General features: G+C 35.2%; 1 protein-coding gene across 4 annotated transcripts in view; it reads left to right on the plus strand.

The window, feature by feature from the left end:
* Il33 (interleukin 33) overlaps positions 1-25,663 on the plus strand; it is a 201,441-nt gene that overhangs the window by 20,212 nt on the left and 155,566 nt on the right. For 3 of the 4 annotated variants that reach the window (XM_071600623.1, XM_071600628.1, XM_071600626.1), the window contains one exon: positions 4,879-4,976. The exons of the other annotated variant lie outside the window; for it this stretch is intronic. The gene's annotated coding sequence lies outside the window, so the exon portion shown is untranslated. The remainder of the gene's footprint in view (positions 1-4,878; positions 4,977-25,663) is intronic. 4 annotated transcript variants of the gene reach the window in all.

Genomic DNA, 25,663 nt, shown 5'->3' on the forward strand with positions numbered 1-25,663 from the left:
TTTTAAAAAAGAAAGAAAACACAAATCCTTTTGCAAACTTGCTGTTTTATTACAGGCAATAACCGATCCTATCATTTCTGTTTATTATGATAATTAACATTGTAGAAATCATAGTAGGAACCATTTGGTTTAATGCTGTAAATTGTTTGCATTGGTCATTTTTTAAATTTGTCTACCCCTAAACAGTGAGGAACTGGAAACCTTCAGGGATACTATAAATCCACAGGTAGAAACTCTACTGTCTCACATCCATACTGGTAGATGGGTAGAAACATAAACAATATGAAAAATAAGAGAGAAGATTGCCCCAAGCAAGCCAAGATACTCCAATAACAGAATCCATCAACACCACAGTAGAAGAAATGTCAGAGAAGGAGTTTAAGATATACATAGTTAAATTGATCTGCGAAGTAAAGGGTGATTTAAGAGATACCTGTAAGCAAATACAGGAGCAAAAGATCACTTCAATAAAGAGATAGAGATTCTGGGGGAAAAAAAACAAGCAGAAATCCTCAAAATGAAGGGCACAGTAAACCAAATTAAAAATTCAATAAAGCATCACCAACAGCCTGGACCACTTGAAAGACAGAACCTCAGGCAATGAAAACAAAATATACAATCTTGAAAATAGAGTTGAACATGGAGAGAAGGTGTTAAGAATAGAACTTCCAAGAAATATGGGATAACATGAAAAGACCAAATTTAAGATTTATCAGGATAGATAAAGGCATGGAGATACAAACCAAAGGAATACATAATTTTTTCAATGAAATAATACAGAAAATTTCCCAAATCTAAAGAATGAAATGGAAAATCAAATACAAGGGGCTTATAGGACCCTAAAAGTGCAAAATTGCAACAGACCCACATCAAGGCACATTATAATGAAAATGCCTAGCATACAGAATAAGGATAGAATTTTAAAGGCCGTGAGGGAAAAACATCAGATCACATATAGGGGGAAACCAATATGGATCTCAGCTGATTTCTCAACCCAGATCCTCAAACCCAGGAGGTCTGCAAATGACATATACCAAGCTCTGAAAGAAAATGGATGCCAACCAAGAATCTTATATCCAGCAGAATTAAACTTCAGATTTGAAGATGAAATAAAAACCTTCCATGATAAACAAATATTAAAAGAATTTGCAACAGAAAGCCTATACTTCAGAAATTCTCAACAAAATGTTCTGTGAAGATGAAATGTGAAAAAAAGTGAAAACCCACAGAGAGGAACTACAACTAAGTGAATAATAGTCAATCAAAGAGAAACTAATTCAAAAAAAAAACTAGAAATAAACCAAAATGACTGGGAACACAGATCATATCTCAATAATAACCCTAATGTTAATGGCCTAAACTAATGAATCAAAAGACATAGATTGGCAGATTGGATTTTTTAAAAAAAGATCCAACAATATGCTGTCTCCAAGTGACTCACCTCATAGGCAAAGACATTCACAGACTGAAGGTGAAAGGTTGGGAAAAACCATCACTCACATGGATTGCATAAACAAGCAGGGGTTTCTGTCCTCATATCTGATGAAGTGGACTTCAAGCCAAAGTTAACCACTAGGGATAAAGAAGAACATTTTATACTGCTTAAGGGAATGATATACATCAACAAGACGGAACAATCTTAAATATTTATGCCCTAAACATCTACATAGCATCCACGTACATCAAACAAACCCTTCTCAATTTCAAGAATCACATAGACCACAACACAATAATATTGGGTTAGAACACTTTTATTCATATATATGAATACAAATGTGAATATATATATAAAAATACACATGAAAATATTTAAATGGATATGGATATTTACACTTTTGGTAAGATATAGGATATGATTATGTAACTGAATATATATGAAAATTTATGGGTAGGATTTGGGTTGCCATTAGGGTGTGTGTGTGTGTGTGTGTGTGTGTGTGTATAAACATATACAGAATATATATGTGAAAATATATATGGATATTCAGTAATATAATTTTTGTTTAAAAGGCTCATGATTATTGATAGGATTAGGTTTAGTTCTGAGTTACAGCTTTGGTTTAGGAGATGGGTTGCCTTTGGAACATATATATCAATATATATGAATATAAATATGAATATAGAGGTAATATCATATACCAAAATTTATATATATACTTTTATCTATGGATTTTTTAAGGTAAGCAATATTGTTATGTGTGAAATCTGGGTTAAACCTATGAAAATGAGCTTATATATAAAATATCTTTGGGTTTTTATGTGAATTTATGAACTTATATCCCCAAATACATAGGTACATTCATGTAAAATGTTATGGTTTATATGAATAGAGGTTTCTCAGAGGTTTATTGGTAGGTATAGGATTTTTATAGAAAAAAATAGGGTTAGTTTAGGGATTGAACATTTTTATGTATATATAGAAATAAAAATATGAATATATATGTAAAAACATACATGTTGAGATAGATGTTTACACTTTGTTTTAATAATAGTTTATAATTATGTAAATTAAAATGTATGAGTAGGAATTTGGTTGCTGTTAGGGTATATTCATATATATATGAATGTATGTAAACATATGTAGGAATATATATGTGAAAATACATATGGATTTTCAGTCTAAAAATAAAAAATTTTAAAAAGATATTTATTATAAAGGTAAAATTTACATTCAAGAATCTTTAATAAGGAATGCTATATATTGCATTATACCAAGATGCATATAATATTTACTTTGCTCTGGTTTCTGTTGGCTTAACCTAAGAGAGATATCAGAGAGCTAGTGTATTTATTCCCCATCTCTTCACCTTGATGCAATTTGGTTACTGGCAGAATTCTATGGTCATATTTCTTATAAGGGAGCCTCACTTCCATACTGTAAACTCTCATATGCTAGTTTTTCCCCATATCCCTTTTAGACCTAAAGGTGGTAAAAGCATATAATTGCTACCAGACCCTATACCTCATTATTTTCTTTTAACTTTGCCTACATCTCTGTAAATTATTCCTTCAGTACACTCTTTTTGGTAGCACTCTCTAAATATGCTTTTTGTTTCCTGCCAGAATCCTGACATGAATAGATAGATTTAATAAATTTTGATGAGGGAATAAACCCTAGAAATTAATTAAAACCAAGAGTTAGAAAGGTAGTTTAATAAAAAAAAAAGTTTCTCTAAAAATAAATTTTAAAAACCTTACATTTAAAACCATTATAAATCATAGAGGAACATTAGAGCACATTAGAATGTGGTCCCCTAACCACCTGAAATAATTTCCATATTACCATAGAAGTTAAAACAATATCAATGAAATGCCCTTCAGGATTTTATAGAATCTGATGACACAGTAATAGAGAAATTGTTTTGAAAAATAAAAAGTCAGATACCAAAAAAGGTTAATATGTTTAATCTTTGTACTAGAGTATCAATATCAGATATTGTTTTACAAAATATAAATTAAAAAATTGGCATTAAATTAAACCCACAGAGAATGGAATAGCTTAAAAATAAATTCCAACTATTATAAGAATTTGGTGTGTGCAAGTCAAAAGCAACATAACAACAGGGCTCAACATGAAGGATTTAGATGAGGTGGAAATCTGAGATATGTCATCTGTCAACTGGATTCTATCAGGTGACAGGTTTCCTGTGTAATCTGGGACATGTGTCACCAGAGGTGTGTGGTTTAGCAATTAGAGATATGCAATATTTTATGATTAGTAATAAAGAATAATTAAGGACTAATTTTAAATATTTAAAATATTTATATTCATTAGGTTCTTTTGTTTTCCTAAAAAGTTTCTTAGAGTTTTGATTTGTTGTAAAGATGTTGACTTGATTTACATAGCAACTTAGTGCAACATTCTAAAGTTTGTGGCATTTACTCAATCTTTGCCTATGCTATTTTTTTTTATGGAGAAAATGTACTTAATCCAACAAGAGTACAAGTGGAAGACAAGGAAAAGGAGGGAAAGTCTGGGAGAAAATGCATGTGAGATGAGCTTACAGTTAAAAGTGGGAAGTAGGCAGTAAATGAAGAAGTTTTCAAAACTGAAAATATCTACTACTTGGTGAAGCCACTGGTTACAAGTGAAGCAGTAAGAGTTTGAGGAAAGAATCAAAGTTTTGGAGAAGTCATGAAAACATTAGGTAAAAGAGATGAAGAAACATAAATATGAAAAGAAAAAAAAAAAAGAATTGCCAACCTATCTCCAGTTGAGATTAAGAATCCAGAATCTACATTAACAATCCCCCAGCCAATTCACACTCTAAAATGAAAAGTGCTTAATGTGGATTTTATTCCATTTTGTATTAAAAAAATAAAAACACCTATATACGTGTATAAGAATATGACCAGCAACTCCAGAGGCAGAAGGATCACAAATTCAAGGCCAGCACTTGGCAATTTAGTGAGTCTCTATCCCAAAATAAAAAATAAAAAGAGCTTGGAATATAGTTCAGCGGTAGAGCACCCCTGGGTTCAGTCCCTAGTACCAAAATAAAAAATAAAAAAAGAATATATATGGACCTGGGATTGTGGCTCAGCGGTAGAGTTCTTGCCTAGCATGGGCGGGACCCAGGTTCAACCCTCAGCACCACATAAAAATAAAATGCATTGTGTTATGTCCATCTACACCAAAAAATAAACTTTTTAAAAAAGAATATATACAGGAAAGTGTCTAGTATATATACCTATTTGTTAGGAGGGGAATGTGTTTGAGGTTTGGAGCACTTTCCCTTTTACTCTACGTACTTCTGTATGAATTTTTATGACAGCAGCGTACGTTTGCACTACCAGTGTAAAACATGGGGAATGTAAAGCAATGGTCTAAAAAAGGCACTAAGTTCCTGAGCTGGATACATGTCCTTATCTCCATAGAGATCATCCAGAACCTATCTACATAACTTGAAGCTTCAGAGCCAGCAAAAGTCCCACTGGGATCCTCTCAGCACAGCAAAACAGAGCCAGCCTGAAAGGTTAGGAGTATCTGATTCCACTGCTGCTGGGGTGGGGGTGGGGGTTCAACTAGCCAATAGTGCTTACTTCTGGCCATTAAATCCATCCCAACCCAGAGAAGATCTGGAAGGCTCGTAAAATTATATTTGTCTTGCTGCTAAAAAGTCTGCCAATAGGGAATCTTCTTCCAGCTGTCGGAAAGGGATCCAGGTTCTATTTTGACAACTGCAATAAGTGGCAACAGCAGAAAATTCCATGGCTGGCCAGAGTTCCTCATTATATTGCTATTTTAAGATAGATCTAAAGCAACATTGTATATTTCTTGAAATATTACTATCATTATTATTATTATTTTGGTACTGAGGATTAAACCCAGGGATGCTTAAAATATTGAACCATATCCTCAGCTCTTTTTTTACTTCAAGACAGGGTCTTACTAAGTTGCTCAGAGCCTCACTAAGTTGGTGAGGCTGGCTTTGAACTTGCTATCCTCCTGCCTCAGCCTCTCAAATCACTGGGATTACAGGCCTGCACCACTATACCTGGCAAATTCTTAAGAGCAAAGTAGATAGAAAGATGCCACTAACAAATGGAAGAACACTGAATAATCAAGATTCTTCTCTTGATAAAGGAAACAAATTCAAGATGGAAGGTCAAGAATCAAAATGAAACTGTCCATACTGATTACATAGTATTAATTATGAAAAGGGCTAGATTCAAATTTGAGCTTTATTACTAAATTTTTTAAGCTACAGTTGGCTCATTTTTAATGGGGAATAATAAGATCTATTTCAGGTAGTCTTTGTGACATGTAATTGAGATAAAAATTAATGTACAATTTTTTGCAATATTAATTAATGTGAGATTTTTCTCTTTCTGAACTTCCCAAGGTCGTTTGTGTACCCTTTCCTTGGGGATTATTTATAAGGAGAAAAGCAATTGTTGAAAGACAAAAAGGTGGGGGCTGGGTTGTGGCTCAGTGGTAAAGCGCTAGCCTCGAAAGTGCGAGGCTCTGGGTTCGATCCTCAGCATCACATAAACATAAATAAATAAAATAAAGATGTTGTGTTCAACTACAGATAAAAAAATAAATAAAATATTTTTAAAAAGACAAAAAGGTTTTCTGTGTTTTCCAAAGCTTCAACTTATCCAGGAGATTGTCTTGGGGGAGTGGAGAGGATAGGAAGGTAAGTGGGAATCCTTTCAGGGAAAGAAACATGAATAGAGAGTTAAGTGGATGTACATCAAGTTTATAAAAGAGATAAAGGCAGTTCCATGATGGAAACTACTGTTCTTCTGGTGGTTGGGTTTCCACAGGTGAGAGGTACATAGGGGAAATTGAATGCTAATACTGCTATCAGCCCTGGTAAATGTAACTGCCCAAAAGGAGGTGGTATGGCAAATGAGTATTTCCGAGGGACTAAAGAGTTTGGGTAATTAATATCTCTGTGGTGGCCCATGTGAACCAAAACCCAGAGAGAGTTCTCCAATTATGTTTCTCTTGATAAGACCTATGGGACCTTTTATATAACTCATTGGATGGGAAAGTATCTTTGTCTATTTTTCCTTGAAATCACAGGTTAAGAGAAGAACTTGGATGCAGGTAATTTATTTGGGAAATAATCCCAGAGAGCAAGAGTTTGGGAAAGGAAATTAGGAGAAGTTAATAGAAGGTGTATTATTGAGTTGGTTACTGTCATGGACTCAAATCAAAACTGTCCATCAAAGGAAATAGGAGAAAATTATTTATTTACCTACTTCTACCTGCTAAGAGTTGGGTTATTAACACCTGTAGTTTGCATATATGTTAAATGCTGAGTAGGCACCTATGGATAATCACAGCAAATCATCAGAGAATGCTGAGGTAGGAAGTGAGAGAAAGAAGGCAGAGTTTGAAGTGAGGTGCTGTCAGTGCAAAGAGGGTAGAACTCTGAAAGGACATTTTGCATGACTGGAATCAGATTTGAGGCTTAGAGGATGTGCAGTTGGGTTCCAGGTATGATAACAGCAAGAGAGGCTCAATAATGACTAGCCATTAAGAGGCATAAAAACTTTAAAAAATTATTTTCCTCCTAATTAAAAAAGTCATACAACCATTTCTGGAATAAAAACTAATTTTATTTGATTAATTGCAAATGGAATTTTCTTGATGTATCTTTACTTGAAGTCTAAGATTTATTTTCACTGCTGCAACATGATGCCTAACAGGCATATTAAAACTAGGTTACTTGTCTGTTGTTAAACAAAGTTAGTTGCCTTCCTCTTCACGCATCAATATACATGTACATGCAGGCACACATATTTATACACACCCCTAAAGAATAAGAGGAAAAGTTCTTAGTAATGTGATTCCATTGTGAGTTTGTACTTGCGTAATGTTAGCATTTGGCTCCAAATCTCCAAGAACTGACCAAGGATCTTTCCCTCCAACCAAAGTTGCTGGTTTAGAGTTTGACCATTACCTCATTCATTATTCTGCAGAAAATCATTATAAGGAATATTATTCCATTCAAAGCACAGCTTCTCAAACTTTAATGTGTATATAAATCACTCAAATAGATAATTATCTTACTTCTCTGCTTCTTTGAGTTTCCCTTTACCACTTATCTTCTAACATACTACATATATAACTTGTTCATGTTTATTGTTTGTCTCACCCACTATAATGTAAGCATCATGAAGGCATGGATTTTTGTTTATTTGTATGCCTAGCTCATACTAAAACTCAAAGAGTAAGTGAATAGTGAAAATAATTCCTCAATGAATTACATTTTAAAACACATCAAGCATTCTGAAGAGTGCCTGTGGAATATCAAAATAAAATAGCACTGGGTACTCTTGGATTCTGAAAACATGGCCAGATTAGATATTCTTGAATGTGACCTCTTCTGGCTTTCAGTGAATTTAAACAGGTTTGTTGAATGATTAGTTCATGATATAGTAATGAATAATTCCCAAATACCTATAATTTAAGAGGACATTTATTTCTTAATCATGCTACATGTCCACTGTGGGTCAGCAGCAGGTCTGTGCCCACTCTGGTTACTCAGGATCCCAGACCGACAAAATAATTACAATATTTAATATTGTCAGTCAAAGGGAAAGAGAACTCTGGAAGATGTGACACCAACAATTAAATGCTTAGGCTATAAGAGATTCATGTCACTCTTGCTGACCCAATCATTTGGCCCCACCCACTTATAAGAGGGCCAGGGAAGCTCAATCCTTCCGTGTGCCCAGTGTATGGCAGAGACTAAAATACTTGGTAAGTTCTTTCTATTGCCGTTTCCTCACAATCTGCAATGTTAACTGTCCAGTTAGTTTATTATTCCGTAATTCCCCTCTCCTGACTGGCAACAGAATCTTTACAGTGCCCTCTAGTGGTACTTAGAGCTACCGCATTAGTTCTCTAGAGAACTGAATTCTGAAACTGCTGGAACTGAGCTTAACCCCGCTGGAATGAATTAACAGCATCGGATAGTCCAGTTAGCCCAACTTTGTAAGCCTAATAAAGGTATGCTGGCTAAACCCTAATTCTTCAATACCACTTTCTCAGGTACACTGTGGTATATCTTTTCTTCCTGACAAGACTATCCAAATTTCAAGTATTTAAGATACAAAATCCAACATTTTTTCACTGTATAAATGGTTTTTATTGCACAGAAACTCTGTCTTCAATAAACTTTCTCTTCTTTTAAAGTATATAAATATCATGATGAAGCCAAAACGTTATGTAATTCCTGAAGTCTATCTGCAAACTCAACTGGAATAATGATTTTTTTAAAAATTACTAGAATGAGAGGATTTGTTTCTGAGGGAAGCATAATTTCACGTTTCTGGTCTCTTATTATTGCTTTCTAACTGGAATCTATGAACCCTTGGCTACAACAGTATTTTCATATAACTAGTTTCCTTTATAATGGTATGTATTTTGTTTTATACATTTGAAATCATTAACCGGAAGAGGGGTCCAAAACTTCAACAGTCTGCAAAGGAGTTACTGGCATGTTAAAATCTATATATAAAGCAAGTTCTACCAGTATGAGGAAACATTTAAAAATCTAACACATGGTGGTGCTATTGCTTTAAGAGTAAGGAAGAGTAAGGCAAACTAGTTGAATAAGAATATAAATTTCTTCAGAGAAGCTTGAGGAACCCTAGTGGTGATGTGGTCACAGAAAGTTACAGTGGTTTTAAATCTTTAGAAATTTTATGAATTCTTAGCAGATAAAATACAAGTTCATTAACTAAGATAGTTTGGTCTAATACATAAAATATAAATAAATATGGATTTTACCAAAACAATATGTAACCCCAAAACAGTAAGTGTTTGAGGACTTATTAGCCAATCAATTCCTTAAACATTTATTGTACACGAGATTATGGATTTTCTTTAATACACAGATGGCTCATGCACTTAAGTGCATACTTCACATGCACCGAATTCCAGCCTGGTATAAACATGATGATTAACATGGCAAGTTCAAAAGTGAAAGAACAACTCCTGAATAGGAACTGATTATCAATGATGGAAATTGCACAAAGAACCAAGGAACCAACATAATATAGAGCTGGTTATACTGGCTAAAATAACATTTACTTACAGATGAAATGATTTACTTATAAGAAGGGGGAGAAAGTGGTAGTGGGTAGTGGTAGAGATCAAATCAGATGACCATATGATAATTGTTAAAGCAGAGAATGAGCAAATGGGAAATCCTTAAATAATCTCTGTATTTTTGTATATATTTGAAACTCTTCATTAAAAAATAAAATTAGCATATATATAAAATAACAGTGCTAAAGGGTTGAATTTTTGGTGATCAGTCAGGTGTGTGAGAATATACACCAACCAGAGGAAGGTATAATACTGAGTCAATCCCCCAATTAGATTTGTGTTGTCTTCCCCCCTCCCCCGCCCCATAAGGAAAAGATTTTGCAACATTGTTCTGTAAGATCTAAAAAATAGTTTTTTAAAGAAAATTTCCTGACCTCTTATTTGGGGGATGGATGGGAGTATTGTCAAAGAATCAGGTATTTGGAAAGACAAGAGACTCTAGCATTTTTAGGCATAAGGAACTGAACAAAAGCTGCTATTTTCAACTTTGTAAATTCTTAATGACTTTAAAGGAGAAAAGTTAACTTATTTTTATTAACTATGGTTCACTTAAGATATATGTTTAAATAAATCTGTTTCATGTCCATTGACAAAAGAATATTTTCCCACATTGTTATAAGTGCATACCTGTGGGATTTAATATTTTTGAAAAGCTTAATGAAAATGCTTTTTAAAAAAAAATCCATTAATGCCTCCATTTATGCTCTAATCACAAGAGGAAAAAAACTTGAAATTGATCTTTTTTAGCATTTAGAAAACCTCTATTTTTTTAGGATAACATAAAGGAAAGCATTTCTATTTTTAGTTTTACAAAGCCAAGTAGGAATCACAATATTCTCTGTCAAGACAAATGTAGTACTCTATTCTCCTGAATAAAATAAAAAATTATTAATGGTAATGCAACGCATTTTTCTTCAAACTAAAAAAGACCTATAACCCAATTAATAATGCAGTTGTTCAAGTTATCTCATTGATAAACTGAATATTTTTTCTCCCACATCCTGTCTACGATTAAGGTTTGGCTAAGAGATTAAATCTAGAAGAAGGAGGATATGACTCAGAGGAAATGGAAAGCCTGAATTTACCCTTCTGTACCAAGAGGATTGTGGCAGAGAAGAGAGAAGGCAGATTGAGGAGCAATGAAGGCCATGAATCCCCTCCCTCAGCTTTGGCCAAAATGGGAACACCCATATCTGAGGACTCTTCCTCATTCCATGTTCGAGGCTACAAAAGGAGGTTATCCACTGACCTGGTAGCAGCTTCAGCAAGGAAATCTGTGGTACAGGCTCATTGCAAAGAGTATGGGTCTGAGTTCAACTTTCCTGAGTTGTCCTTGGTTTCTAGATGGATAAGATGGAAGGTTCCTGCATTTCCTTAAAAATGGCTTGAGGAGGTAGTGAGTTTACATACTATGCATGAAGCTGGAATCAAAAGCAGGTACAGGAAACGGGAATTTAGCTCAGTAGAGTGAGTGGACACTGAGGGGAGCTATCCTAGTAAGCATGAGTTCAAAAGAAGGTCAAAGCAGGACTAATTACTGCCTATCATAGGGCCAAATCAACTAAAACAGCTGAAATCAGTAAATTCCTGAAGTTTCAACAGAAACATGAGGGATTTTTCCTCCTCATGGGCTTCCTCAACTCATGAGACAATCATTAAGAAATAGCACAAATGTGTGTTTGTTTCTTCTGTCCCTTCCCTCATCTTGCTACTTAGTACGCTGATAACAAAGAGGTCAAATCTACAGAGTGGAGCAAAAAGATAGAATCTGGTTTCTGTATTATGTCATTGATCCTTTGGATCTCTGATATGAACTTTACTTTGGAAAGAATGATTTTCTATGCTTAATAATTATTGTTTTGTTGTTGATGACTGCAGTTGAGCCTAATCCTAACAAATTAATAACACTTATAATAGGTGGAGTTTCCCAAGAAGCAGACTGAAATGGAGAGTGGCATGCAGAAGTATATTGGAGATACTTTTGGAATCCAAAGTTGTGGAAGGAAGGATACAGGATTGGGAAGAGGGAGAAGATGAGCTGTGATGTAGTCACAATAAGGCCTCTCAGATGACCCCAAGAAGAAAACTGATGCTGGCATGGCCATTGATAGTTGCCCAGATTATCCACATTCAATATGGGCAGCCTCCAGGGAAGGAAGTGTGATTGTGGTTGATGTGCATATCTATAGTCAAAGCCAAAGAGGGAGGACAGCTAGGTCTGCCAACCATTTCACAGGATCAGAATAAATGATTTCACAGCAACTCTAACTTCCTTCAAAGACTGACAATTGTGAATCCTTACAAAATCCTGGAGTCCTATGGAGGGCTCAGCTGTCTTGACAAGGAAACAAGAGACGGTTTAATGAGACCAACCCTCTCATCTTCCAGATATGTAGCACTGTGTGGTGCAGTCCTGTTAAGCCACTGGTTTCCCATGTCTACCAGTTCCTGATACAGAACATTTTTTACAATTTTTTCTTCACCTTGATATTATTTCATCTTGTAATGTATATTCTCCAGTAGTGGTCACACAATAGAAATGCAAATTAAAACTATACTGAGATTTCATCTCAATCAGTATGGCAATGATCAAGAATATAAGCAACAATAAATATTGGTGAGGATATGGGGGAAAGGGTACACTCATACATTGCTTGTGAGGCTGCAAATTGGTGCAACCACTATGTAAAGCAGTATGGAGATTCCTCAAAAAACTAGAAATGGAACCACCCTTTGACCCAGTTATACCACTCCTAGCTATATACTCAAGGGAGTTAAAATCAGCGTACTATAGTGATGCAGCCATATCAATGTTTATAGCAGCTCAACTCATAATAGCTAAGCTATGGAACCAATCTAGGTGCCCTTCAACAGACAAATGGATAAAGAAAATGTGGTATATATACACAATGAGATATATAAAAAAGAATGACTTTATGCTTTTTCCTGGTAAATGGGTGGTTCTGGAGACTATCATGCTAAGTGAAATAAGCCAACCCACCAAAAGCCAAAGGTCAAATGTTCTCTTTTTATGTGGATGCTAACACACAAGGGGCGGGGAGGGGTTGGCAGGAGAGGAAGAATAGAAATTCAGTAGATTAGATAAAGGGAAATGAAGAGAAGGGAGGAGGTGTAAGAATAGGGAAGATAGTAGAATGAGTCAGACATAACTTTCCTATGTTTATATATGAATACACCACCAGTGGAACTCCACATCATGTATAATCACAAGAATGGGATCCTAATTAGAATAAGTCATATCCATGTACGTATAATATGTCAAAATACACTTTACTGTCTTGTGTATCTAAAAAGAACAAATAAAGAAATTTTAAAAATCAAACAGAATCTCTCATTTTAGTAATTTCTACATTATGTGCACCACCTTCTCAATATAGAAAATGAGAAAACTTACATAGATTCTTTTAAAGAAAATATATACTTGTGTCATATATTCCACAGTCATGTAAGACTCAGATTCTTCTAACTGCAGTGTAAGGAAATGGCCACAGGTAGCAGGACTGTTCTTCGTATGCAGAAAAGGGACTTCTGGCATGCTATCCTAAACATCATCAGTGCTAAAGGGGAGAGGAAGTGAGGGGAAAGGGAAAAATAATACAAGGGGGACAAACGAATGTCAGTAGAGGGGGCAGAGAGAGAAGAGGGGAGGGGAGGGGAGGGGAGGGGGGATAGTAGAGGATAGGAAAGGCAGCAGAACACAACAGACACTAGTATGGCAATATGTAATTCAATGGATGTGTAACTGATGTGATTCTGCAATCTGTATATGGGGTAAAAATGGGAGCTCATAACCCACTTGAATCAAAGTGTGAAATATGATATATCAAGAACTATGTAATGTTTTGAACAACCAACAATAAAAAATTAAAAAAAAATAAAAATAAAGGGGAGTGGTAGTGATATGCCTCCAACACCCCTGCCTCCAACCAAAGTGTGTCCTAACCATCTTTGGCTTTGGAGTCTCGGAGTCTGACCTCTCTGATCCTCCAAGAGACTCTCTGAGCTAACAATTTTCCTTTAACAAATCTCTTTACTTCTTTATTTTTAGTGTCTTTTGGTTAACCTAGCTAGAGAGGATTCTATTATAGCCAGTTAATATCCCCAAATAAAATACCCCTAATAGGCAAATGCAGTCAGCAAAGGCTCATATAAATCAAATCCCATCTTACATATATTAATAATTTTCTGGTATCTTCACTTTACCTGACTTCTGCTTTAACTCTGTAGCCTCAAATTTGCATCTTAGAGCCAGGTGCAGTGGCACATGCCTTTAATCCCAGTGGCTTGGTAGGCTGAGGCAGGAGGATTGTGAGTTCAAAGCCAGCCTCAGCAACAGCAAGGTGCTTAGCAACTAGTGAGACCCTTTCCTCTAAATAAAATACAAAATAGGGCTGGGTATGTGGCTCAATGGTTGAGTGCCCCTGAGTTCAATCCCTGGTACCAAAAAAAAAAAAAAAAATTCATCTTAGATATTACATTAACTTTACCTTTCCATAGGGAAACAAAGACTTATGACATAATTTAATGGCCCACATTGTAGTGGTTTCTAGCTGGAATCTAGAAGAAGTAGGGTGTTACTAAAGGGTTGAATTTTTGGTGATCAGAGTCAGGTGTGTGAGAATATACACCAAACCATGGAATTAATGGAAAAATCAATGCAGAAGAGGTTGTAGGTTGTATTTTAGGGTACCCACAGAATATGCCTCAGCTTTACAACAAAGTTTCATAATATATGTAATAAGAATTGTAATGCAAAAAAACAAGTACATGTATAAAGACATGAATTGGCATGAATATACTTTATACAAAGATATGAAAAATTGTGCTCTATATGTGTAATAAGAATTGTAATACATTCTGCTGTTGTGTATTTAAAAAAATAAAATCAATAAAAAATTTTTAAAAAGAATGAGACAACTTTGCTCTACCTTTTGCATCTGTTTTTTAAAAAATATTTTTATTTATTTACTTTAAATAAATATCTTTATTTATTTACTTTTATGTGGTACTGAGAATCAAACCCAGTACCTCACATGTGTAAGGCAAATGCTCTACCACTGAACTACAACCCTAACCCCTCATCTATTTTGTTTTTAAGGCAGATAGTTGTTAAGAAAACCTTCAAAGAGAAGGTACATTACAAGACCAAAATTTCAGCCATAGTTCTATCATGTAAAATCTTGACCACTAGAAATGTCATTTAAGGTCAAAAGCAGATATCAAGAACTTGACCTAACTTCGCTTTCCACAAGTATTTCCCTGAAATGCTTCTAACTTTCACAATAGCAACAACCACTTCCAGCCTGACACCCAGCCCAGAGGGAATTCTTGACTTTACTCTTTTAGGATTCAATTGAAACTGCTTTTGACATTGGGTAATGTTGAGAAAATTGACCTATTGAGAATATGTTCTGAAGTTTTCCTTCTTCAGAACTACTCTAGAAGTAATATTGTGAACATTCTCCAAAGATGTGCTTTTGTTGCAGTGATCATTCAAGTATAAAGAATGATAGCACTTAGAGGTGCCTACATTATAACTCCTTGTGAGTAATACATGGGAATGTGATCCAGGAATGAAGAAAAGTTATCATAAACTCAAAATTTTGAATGGATTTGAAAGGACCAGGTTAATATATTTTTAGTTTCACTTATTATAAGCTTTCTTAGAAATTCCACATTTTCATCATTTTAAATGATAATTCTTTGTAAGATTTTCAATGAAGAATTCTAACAGAAGTATCCACATTTATAATCTATAGTAGATTAAATTAATGGCCCCAGTTCTTCATCTTTCCCTGTATTCATGCCCTAACTTTGCAATTCTTTCAAGCAGGGTTTATCAATCTCACTATAACTGACATTTTGGGGGATTTTTTTTTCCTGTGGGAGGGCTGTCCTGGGCATTGTAGGATGTTTAGCAGCATCCCTGATTTCCACCTAGTGGATGTTAATATCATTTCTCACCACTCACAGTGTAACAACCAAAAATGTCTCCAAATATTGCCAATGTCCTCCTGTGAGAGACAGAATCACCTATATTTGAAAACTACTGCTCTAAACTTGGATAGTTTTCATGACTTTGCCTCAATCAATGTGACTTTCTTTGGTCAAGAAGGAGCTTGAAATATGCATGTGTAGTAAATATGCATGTATAGTAAAGCTTGCTTTGTTCGCCTGTGCTAGCGAACGCTCTACCACTGAGCCACAATCCCAGCCCCCCATTCTATCATTTTTTAATAGTGCCTTTTTTGATTTAAGAAATCTTTGCTTAGATTGCAAATATATTCTGTTTTTTCCATAGTTTTAGATTTAGTGTTCAGCTTTTATAGTTTAGCTTAATAGTTTTAGCTTTTATATTAGAGCTATGGTCTATGAAGAATTCTTTTTTTGTGAATGGTGTGAGTTGTGTCAGGATTAATTTTCATCCATGAAAATACCCAGGCTTCATAAATTTTTAAAACCTTTCTTGTTTTCTTAATTTTTTCTTTTTTAAAATTTATTGGTTCTTTTTTGTTATATATGACAGTAGAATCCATTATGATATAATTATACAAGCATGGAATATATCTTATTCTAATTCAAACCCCATTCATGTATACATGATGGTGGGATTCTTAAGAATTTTCATATATATACATAGGAAAATAGTGTTAGATTCATTCCACTGTCTTTCTTAATCCTGCCCCCCTCCCTTCCCTTCATTCCCCATTGTTTAATCTACTGACCTTCTCTTCTTCCCCTCCCCAGCCCTTATTGTGGTTTAGCTTCCACATATCAGCAAAAACAAATTTTCTTTGGTTTTTAGGGATTGGCTTATTTCACTTAGCTTGATAGTCTCTAGATCCAGCTGAGCTATAGAATCAACCTAGATGCCCTTCAAAAGATGATGGATAAAGAAGTTGTGGTATATATACACAATGGAATATTAATCAGTCATAAAGAAGAAGGTTTCATAAATTTTAATAAAGTATTTCATGTTATTGAAAAAAAGTCATACATAAAATATGTTCTGTAAGATCAGAGCAATTTTTAAAGGCATAGAAATAAGATTGGAAATAATCACAGACTAATTAATATATTATTATGGGTAGAACTTCAGATGATGTTTTTCCTTCTTCCTATTTTTCTATATTTTCCAGGGTCTTTTTTTTTTTTTTTTTTTTTTTTTTTTGCAATAAACTTGTATTGATATCATAATTGGAAGAAAAGGTTTTTTTTTTATTTAAAGGATTTCTGTTAGCTTGCTAGATGCTTTGACTCAATTACAGATGCTCTGCAAATTTTAAGAACCTCTGAGTTGGTCCCCCAGAGTCTGGAGTTAAGATTAATGTGGAACTTGGGCTTCTGTTTCGCCTGTGGCATGATGAGGGGTGATTAATATGTTCACTTCCAGCTCAAACATTCAAAATCTGAGGTAACAAAGCAAGAAAAAGAAGGAAATCTATTCCAGAGTAGATATTTTAACTGAAAATTGAATGGATGACAGGAGATAGTATTGGGATTTGATAATTCAGCCTTACTACTTCTGAATTCCTAAAGCTTCAGAAACATGAAATGTATTACTAAAAACTTGTTTTAAAGAAGCTTAGGATGCCAAAGCACATACCTTCTGTACTTAGTTTGGACTGTGGACAAAGGAGATATCACAGAATTTTGTAACTAAGAATGTCTGTGTCTTTTCCACAGCAGTCAGTAGTCCTCAGCCTTTGCAGACTTCTTTATTTACTCTTAAGTAGCTAACCCTGATTTTAATAGTCTGTATCTATCCCCATGTACTCTACCGAGGCTTTGCTAATTCCTCTCTCCCTAGACTTCATGGTTATTTCTAGTATATTTGTTCTATTAACATGACTTCCTATTCTCTTATGGTTTACTCCTTGACAGTGCTAGCTTCCTAAAGACATAGTAGAAGGACATGTAATATCAACACGTGTCATCTATGCCCAGAAAATAAATGGGGTCAAGAACAAGATAAGGGGAGAAAAATTAGTAAAAAGGACAATATCCACAATTAATACCACCATCATAGCAGCAAAAAACAACACCAGAATTACAGTCTTGTGGAGAATATAATAAACAAAGAACAGCTTGCTTCCAGAAAATATTGAATTTTAAAAGGCTCTAATCCGGGACAATGAAAACAAAGCAGGGCTTTTAAGTAAAAAGATGGAAAAAGTAGGATATCATATAAAGCCAGGTCATGCAGGGGGAAATTGTGAAAAACTATCTTTTTGTTTGTGTGTGGTATATATTCACAATTGAGTTTTTAAATTTTTTTAATTTGTTCTAATTTGTTTAATTTGTTTGAATGACAATAGAATACATTTTGACACATCATACAAAAATGGAGTTTAACTTCTCATTCTTCGTGTTGTAATATGATGTAGAACTACACAGGTCTTATAGTCATATATGCGTATAACGTAATAACGTCCGATTCAATCTACTCCTACCCCATTCCCCCTCCCCTCTCTTTCACTCCTCTCTGTCTAGTCCAAAATACCTGTGTTCTCCACCTCCCTTATTGTGAATTAGCGTCCACATATTAGAGAAAACATTTGGCCTTTGGTTCTTTGGGGTTGGCTTATTTTGCTTAGTGTAACATTCTCCAGTTCCATCCATTTTTTGCAAATTCCATAATTTCATTCTTCTTTAAGGTTGAGCAATATTCTGTTGTTTATATATATATCAGTTTATTTATCTATTTATCTGTTGAAGGGCACCCAGGTTGGTTCCATAGTTATTGTGAATCGAGCTGCTATAAACTTTGATGTGGATGCACAGCTGTAGTATGCTGATTAAAAGTCCTTGGGTGTGTATCTAGGACTAGTATAACCAGGTCAAAGGGTGGCTCCATTCCAAGTTTTCTGAGGAATCTCCATTCTGCTTTCCATAGTGGTTGCACCAATTTGCAGTCCCATCAGCAATGTATGACAGTGTACCTTCCACCCCACATCCTTGCCAACATTATTGTTGCTTGTATTCTTGATGATTGCCATTCTGACTGGAGTGAGATGGAATCTCAGTGTAGTGTTGATTTGCATTTCTTGAATTACTAGAGATGCTGAACATTTTTTCATATATTTGTTGATTGATTGTAAAATTTCTTCTTCTGTGAAGTGTCTGTTCAGCTCCTTTGTAATATCTGGCTATCTTAAGTGGAAAATTGGGCCTTGTTTAGCACATTCCTCTATTGGTTTTCTGATTCTATGAGGTTCGTGCCTTTAATTGCCTTTGAGCCATTTTGTAACCATAAATTTAAACAATCAGTAGTAATGCAAATGATTCTTCTCTTTCTTCTTTTTTGTACCAGGGATTGAACCCAGGGATTCTTAACCACTGAATCACATCCCCAGCACTTTCCCCAGCACTTTTTATTTTTTATTTTGAGATGAGATCTCATTAAGTTGCTTAGGGCCTTGCTAAATTGCTGAGGCTGGCTTTGAACTTGTAATCCTCCTTTCTCAGCCTCTTAAATCGTTGGGATTGCAGGTGTGTATTGCCATGCCCAGCTTGCAAATGATTCTTGTTCATGATGTGCAAATGAATTCTGTCTAGTGAAGGGACAATTTATTTCTCTATTTCCATCCCCAGTTGGTTTGTTTCATTAGTCAACTCACTTCAGAATTCCTCTTTACCTACATATATGCCTGTGTATGGGTCTTTAAATTCTCGTTGGAACTGGATATAACAACTTACTTGTTCTTTGGTTAAAAGTTAACAAAAGAAAAACAACTTTGATACATGTTCCTTTTGTGTTTATATGGCAGTCATGATTCTGCCTTTAAAAATTATCCTTTGATAGTCATTCAAGGACACTAGTGGAAAAATAAATCCAGGAGGTGTGATGGGGGTTAGAAGAAATGATGGTAAAACACAAGTCTCAGTTTGAATCTGGAATCCTCATCCCTACTCCAACTGGGTGCCAGGACCCTGGGGCTATAGAGAAACATGTTACTCCATAAGTCAGTCTTTGGACAGTCATACAAGATATGTGAACTCCCTACTGAGGCACTCACGGGATCTTTTATCTAGTAGCATTCTCCAAAACTTGGGGCTTCTGTTTGCCCTCAGTCAAGGAGCAGCTATGCCATTATCCTTGAGACTTTGGCAAACTATTTTCATTTCAGTACAAAATGGTGCAGCCTTCAAATAACCGTAATTAAAGCTGAAATGGAATTGTGTCCATGCAGGGATTCACTCACCTTTCTGACTTTTAACCCTGGAGTGTATAGTGTTATTCCCTTCCTTTGTTCTATTCCTGCTTTCAGAGTTACAAATGTTCCTAAAAGAAATTTTAGGGGCTGGGGTTGTGGCTCAGAGGTAGAGTACTTGCTTAGCACGCGTGAGACACTGGGTTCAATCCTCAGCACCACATAAAAATAAAGATATTGTGTCCTCCTATAACTAAAAACTAAATATTAAAAAAAAAAGAAATTTCAGAATCAGGCAGACTGAAATAATTTCATGCTTTTCATTCTACCAGGATGGTCTAATTGAATTGAATTCTTGGTTGTATTTCTCATTCATCTCTACTTCCCTCCTCTAGTTTCTTCTCACTGCCCTTTCAGTTGACAGCCTTATCAGGCACAATATCCTCACACATTCCCATGCATCTTTCACCTTTCTATGCTTACTCTTGGTCAGCCTAGACAATTCCATTAAGTCACCAACTACCATAGTGAACACTGCATAAAGGGGGAACACTCATCTCACTCAAAAAAGACTTAGTCCTAAAGTACTCTATTCCACCTATTCTTCACTTCTCTTGCCTTTATTGCTAATTTCTGACCCTTCTAGCTATTTGTTGGACTGCTATCTTGACTTGTGTCTTTTTTTTTTTTCCACTTTCATTAGTTCTTAGCAACCATGATTTTCCAGTTTACCTGTATGGCCTTCAAACCATCTTGAATACATATCCTCTTTTTAAAAAAATATTTATTTATTTTTAAGTTTTAGGTGGACACAGTATCTTTATTTTACATTTATGTGGTGCTGAGGATCGAACCCAGTGCCTCATGCATGGTAGGTGAGCACTCTACCACTGAGCCACAACCCAAGCCCCTAAATATCCTCTTAATTTATTTTATTCCTCAAATCACTATCCTCTAGTCCTGCATCCAATGGCAAAAACTCCCTACCAGCTTATTCAGGGCTTAATTAGAAAGTAGTCATTTCCATTCCATCTCAGAAGAACCTTCTAGTCCAGTGTGCTTTATATGTATGTGAACGTCAGTGATGTTAATGTCTCCCCAAGACAAAATATGGCTGCCAGGAGTTCCCAAATAGAACAGTATCTCAGATTTTCTGTTTTTTGCTTAACTTTCTGCAGCCAACTTCTGATTTGGGAATTTTATTCCAATAGCTCTTCTTTTGAAACTGTCACCAGATGAAGTTTGAGGAGGTTCCAGAAGGTAAAAGGGGACCCCATCCCAGCTCTGGCAGGTTCTTGACTTACAGAGAAAGGAATTTCAGGATGTGTCAAAAACATGCAGAAGTAGATGTATAGTCATATATAAGTGGTGTTTAATGTTCATAATAATGTTTAACATCTTTTCATGTGCTTATTGGTACAAGGACCTTTAAAAAAGTCTTTGTCATGTTAAAATATGTATGTTAAAATACTTTGCCAATTTTCCAGGCATGGTGGTGCATGCCTGTAATCCCAACAAGTGGATCCTTTAAAGTCTTTTGATTTATCTTTTGTGAAGGTACTAGTGGTTGCCTGCCTGATATTCATCCTTCCCTATTTCTAAGGACAATGATGATTTATTTGTGTGTGGCAGTGTACACAACCCAAACCTATATTTCTCAGCCTACCTTATAGATAAATATGGCATGTAACACAGTTTCTGTTTGTTGCAATGTAAGCAGGAGTTTGGGGGTGAGACTACTAAAAAAAGCTGTTAGGAAGATGAGAGTGGGCAGTCTCAATTGGCACATATCTTGAAATGAAGATGTGAGTTTTCCCATTGGAAGAAAATGTATAAATCATGTGGACTTAATACTTTAGGTCCCTATAATTTTAAGTTTCTCATTGTAAATTGATAAAATGGCATTCTGGTTCATACTTCAGACTTCATGTACTCATTTAGAATTTACCTTGAGAGATAAATCCAATCTCAGCATATTTTCAAACTAATTTTCTTAGACTGCAAGATTGAGGATGAATCTGTGAGAAATTAGCCATTCTCTGTGAGGCTTCTTGGGACCAAGACACAACCAGCTTCACCAGGCAACAATCTAAACACACCAAGCTTTTCTTTTGAACATAAAAGGATTATATATTTGTACTGACAATACACAAATGCTCCACTAAAAAGGAATGGAATCTGACCCAGAGGCAACCCACTAGGAGGCATGAAAACTTCCTTAATAACAAGACTATCATATATTTGTTTATATATATTCTCTACAGGTGGTAGAGAAACAACACAGAAAGAGAGAGTAATGTGGAGAAAACTGTGAAAGTAGGTCAGTGAAGTCCTGAGTAGGCAGAAATCACGAGTAAGCTGATAACCAGTCGCACAAATCATGTAATATCCTGATGATGAAGGAGTATTTATCACAAGTATCTCCTAAAACTATTTCTTCATTTTCATGCCCACTGCCTTCATCAGATTAATTCATTCTTACTCATATAGATGACTGGAATAATAATTAGATATTCCTGACTTTCATTTTTCATCATGTAAGGCACTTACCGTGTCACTCTCTATGTGTACATGAAAATTACATGTTATACAATGATGTGTCATGGGGTTGGCTCTACAATGGTACCACTCTGTTTGCATATGACTGAGAGACTGAGACTGGAGGAGTCATATCATATCCTTTTGGGAAGAAACTGAGACCCAGAAAAGCCAGAGGTCTTTTTATTCACTCCTCTAGCTTCCAACAGAAAGTACATGCTGATGCCTTCTTCATCAAGGTCTCTCCCCTCTTCTGATCTTAGATGCAAATAGCCAACTATTTACCCTGCATCTCCATTAGAAGGACATAGAATACATAAATCTCTCATCCAAGTACTAACCAGGTCCAACTGTGCTTAGCTTCAGATATATCAAAGGAGATACAGTGTTTTCAGAGCAGTCAGTATAGCTGCATGCCTGAATCTCAGCATATCTAAAACAAAGCTCATCAACTTTCCCTGAAAGTGATTTTTCTCTTTATAGACTGAAATCACAGTTTGTTCAAGCTAAAAATTACAAGTCTTCCTCTCTTCCTATTCCTTTATTTTTCATATATAAGACAACAACAAGTTTTTAAGTTCTTTTTAAAGTTTTTTGTTATTTTTAATTGATACATAACAATTATGTAAATTTGTGGGATATAATGTGATGTTTTCATATATGTATGAATTGTGGAATGATCAAATCAGGTTAATTGGCTAATTATCATTTCTTTGTGATAAAAGCTTTTAAAAACCTCCCTTTGGGGTATTTTGAAATAAACATTATAATATTATTAACTATAGTCACTGTGTTGTACACCAGAACTTATTCTTCCAATCTAATGGTAACTTTGTGCCTGTTGACCAACATCCCTCTTTCTGTGCCACTCTCCTCCCATCTCCCTACCCCGAGCCTTTGGTAGTCACCATTCTATTGTCTGCTTCTATAAGTTCAACTTTTTTAGATTTTACATATAAGTGAGATTTTATTTTATTTTTCTCTTTGTGCCTGTCTGGCTTATTTTGTTTAATATAATGTTCTATATAGGCTCATATGTATTTTCATAAATGAGGGAATTTCTTTTTTTCTCTTAAAGACGATTAGTATTTCATTGTATATATAAACCATGTTTTTAAAAAAATACATTCATACATTGATAGACACTTAGGTTGTTTCCCTATCTTGGCTGTTGTGACAAACGCTGCGTTGAACGTGAGAGTACAGATATTTCTTCAACATACTGGTTTCAATTCCTTTGGATATATGTCCTGTAGTGAGATTGCTGGATCATATGGTAATCCTATTTTTTTTTATATACTGGGATTGAATTCATGGGTACTCTAACACTGATGTACATCCCCAGCCCTTTTTATTTTTATTTTCAGACAGGGTCTCACTAAGTTGCTGAGGCTGGCCTCAAACTTGTGATCCTCCTGCCTCAGTCTCCTGAGTTACTGGGATTATAGGCATGCAATGCTGTGCCTTGCATATGGTAATTTTATTTTCAGTTTTTAAGGAACCTCCATATTGTTTTCTAAAATGGATGTACTAATTTACAACACTATAGCAACAATATACAAAAATTTCCATTTTCCACATCCTTGTCCACACTTTTTATCTTTCATCTTTTTTTTTTTTTTTTTGGTAACCAATATTACAATTGTGAGTTGATAGTTCATTGTGGTTTTAATCAGGGGCACTTGGGCACTGAACCACATCCCCAGGCCTATTTTGCATTTTATTTAGAAACAGGGTCTCACTGAGTTGCTTAACACCTCGCTTTTGCTGAGGCTGGCTTTGAACTTGTGATTTTCATGCCTCCTCCTCCTGAGCCTCTAGGATTACAGGCATGTGCCACCATGCCTGGCTCTTTACCCATTTTAAATAGGCTTATTTGTTTTCTTGTTATTGAGTAATTTGAGTTCCTTATACATTTTGTATTTTAACCCATTGTCTCATGTATGATTTGCAAATATCTTCTCCCAGTCTGTGGGCGGGTGGTATCTTTATTAATTCTTTGCTAGGCAGAAGTTTTTTAGGTTGATGCAACTCAACTTGTCTTTTTTGCTTTCATTGCCTGCGTTTTGGGGGTCATATCCAAGAAATCTATGCCAGACTAAAGTTATGGAGCTCTCCCCCTGTTTCTTCTAGTAGTTTTATTTTTCTTTTCAGGTCTTACACTTAAATCTTTAACTCATTTTGAGTTGATTACTACATAAAGCAGGAAAGAAGAGTCTATTTTCAATCTTTTCTGTTAATTTCCAGTTTTCCCAGCACCATTTATTAAAGAGACTGTTTTTTTCCCCATTGTGTATTTTTGGTAGCATTGTCAAAAATCAACTGACCACAAACATGTGGGCTTATTTCTGGGCTGTCTATCCTGTTTCATTGGTCAATATGTATTTTTATGCCAGTAAACATGCTGTTTTCATTACTATAGCTTTGTAATGTATTTTGAAATCTGGTATTGTGGTGCTTCCAGCCTTAGTCCTATTTGTCAATTTGGCTATTTGGAGTTTTTTTGTGTGGTTCCATATGAATTTTAAAGGATTGTTTTTTCTATTTGTTTCTATTTGTAAATAACAACATTGGAATTTTGACAGGACTGCACTGATTCTATAAATCACTTTGGGAGTTATGGTTTGTATATGAGGTGTCCCTCAAAAGTTCTTGTTTGTGCAGGAGATAAAATGATTGGATTATAAGAGTGTAATTTAATCGGTCCATCCTAGTTTGACTGACTGGGTGGTAACCGTAGGCAGGTGGGGTATGGCTGGAGCAGGTGGGTCATTGAGGGTATCCCCTGGTAGGTACATCTTCTTTGTGGCCCCTTTCCCCTCTCCCTCCCTCAGCTTCCTGACCCCACCATAAGCCAAACACCTTCCCTCTTCTGAACTGTTCCGATGATGTGTTGCCTCACCTTGGTCTCAGAGCAATGGAGTTGGCCTTCTATGGACTGAGACTTGAGTATGAACATTTTAACAATATTAATTGCAATCCATGAACATGTATCTTTCTATCATTTGTGTCTTTTTCGATATCTTTCACCAATGTTTTCTAATTTGTAAATTACAGATCTTTCAATTCCTTGGTTAAATTTGGCCTTAAATATTTTATTGGCTAAGTTTTGATGCTTTGATTATAAATTTGGATTGTTAATTTTTTTCAGACACTTCAGTGTCAGCAAAGAAATGCTATTCATTTTTGTAAGTTTGTTTGTATAATACAGTTTTACTGTATTTATTTATTAGTTCTAACAGTTTTCTGGGGGAGTCTTCAGGATTTTCTATATATAAGAACATGCAGAAACAGTTTCACTTTATCCTTTCCTATTTGGATGCTATTTATTTCTTTTTCTTATTAATTACTCTGGCTAGGACTTTCAGTATTATGT

Source organism: Marmota flaviventris, chromosome 13 (genome assembly GCF_047511675.1).
Source record: "Marmota flaviventris isolate mMarFla1 chromosome 13, mMarFla1.hap1, whole genome shotgun sequence".
Classification (NCBI taxonomy): Eukaryota; Metazoa; Chordata; class Mammalia; order Rodentia; family Sciuridae; genus Marmota; species Marmota flaviventris.